Genomic DNA, 1,726 nt, shown 5'->3' with positions numbered 1-1,726 from the left:
GTGAATTGGCTAGGATAGATTGGCGAATGATACTTAGGGGGTTGACTGTGGATGGGCAATGGCAGACATTTAGAGACCGCATGGATGAATTACAACAATTGTACATTCCTGTCTGGCGTAAAAATAAAAAAGGGAAGGTGGCTCAACCGTGGCTATCTAGGGAAATCAGGGATAGTATTAAAGCCAAGGAAGTGGCATACAAATTGGCCAGAAATAGCAGCGAACCTGGGGACTGGGAGAAATTTAGAACTCAGCAGAGGAGGACAAAGGGTTTGATTAGGGCAGGGAAAATGGAGTACGAGAAGAAGCTTGCAGGGAACATTAAGGCGGATTGCAAAAGTTTCTATAGATATGTAAAGAGAAAAAGGTTAGTAAAGACAAACGTAGGTCCCCTGCAGTCAGAATCAGGGGAAGTCATAACGGGGAACAAAGAAATGGCAGACCAATTGAACAAGTACTTTGGTTCGGTATTCACTGAGGAGGATACAAACAACCTTCCAGATATAAAAGGGGTCAGAGGGTCTAGTAAGGTGGGGGAACTGAGGGAAATCTTTATTAGCCGGGAAATTGTGTTGGGGAAATTGATGGGATTGAAGGCCGATAAATCCCCAGGGCCTGATGGACTGCATCCCAGAGTACGTAAGGAGGTGGCCTTGGAAATAGCGGATGCATTGACAGTCATTTTCCAACATTCCATTGACTCTGGATCAGTTCCTATGGAGTGGAGGGTAGCCAATGTAACCCCACTTTTTAAAAAAGGAGGGAGAGAGAAAACAGGGAATTATAGACCAGTCAGCCTGACCTCAGTAGTGGGTAAAATGATGGAATCAATTATTAAGGATGTCATAGCAGTGCATCTGGAAAATGGTGACAAGATAGGTCCAAGTCAGCATGGATTTGTGAAAGCGAAATCATGCTTGACAAATCTTCTGGAATTTTTTGAGGATGTTTCCAGTAAAGTGGACAAAGGAGAACCAGTTGATGTGGTATATTTGGACTTTCAGAAGGCTTTCGACAAGGTCCCACACAAGAGATTAATGTGCAAAGTTAAAGCACATGGGATTGGGGGTAGTGTGCTGACGTGGATTGAGAACTGGTTGTCAGACAGGAAGCAAAGAGTAGGAGTAAACGGGTACTTTTCAGAATGGCAGGCAGTGACTAGTGGGGTGCCGCAAGGTTCTGTGCTGGGGCCCCAGCTGTTTACATTGTACATTAATGATTTAGACGAGGGGATTAAATGCAGTATCTCCAAATTTGCGGATGACACTAAGTTGGGTGGCAGTGTGAGCTGCGAGGAGGATGCTATGAGGCTGCAGAGTGACTTGGATAGGTTAGGTGAGTGGGCAAATGCATGGCAGATGAAGTATAATGTGGAGAAATGTGAGGTTATCCACTTTGGTGGTAAAAACAGAGAGACAGACTATTATCTGAATGGTGACAGATTAGGAAAAGGGAAGGTGCAACGAGACCTGGGTGTCATGGTACATCAGTCATTGAAGGTTAGCATGCAGGTACAGCAGGCGGTTAAGAAAGCAAATGGCATGTTGGCCTTCATAGCAAGGGGATTTGAATACAGGGGCAGGGAGGTGTTGCTACAGTTGTACAGGGCCTTGGTGAGGCCACACCTGGAGTATTGTGTACAGTTTTGGTCTCCTAACTTGAGGAAGGACATTCTTGCTATTGAGGGAGTGCAGCGAAGATTCACCAGACTGATTCCCAGGATGGC

This window comes from Pristiophorus japonicus, chromosome 7, assembly GCF_044704955.1.
Source record: "Pristiophorus japonicus isolate sPriJap1 chromosome 7, sPriJap1.hap1, whole genome shotgun sequence".
In the NCBI taxonomy this organism is placed as follows: Eukaryota; Metazoa; Chordata; class Chondrichthyes; family Pristiophoridae; genus Pristiophorus; species Pristiophorus japonicus.
This window is presented reverse-complemented; position numbering follows the sequence as displayed.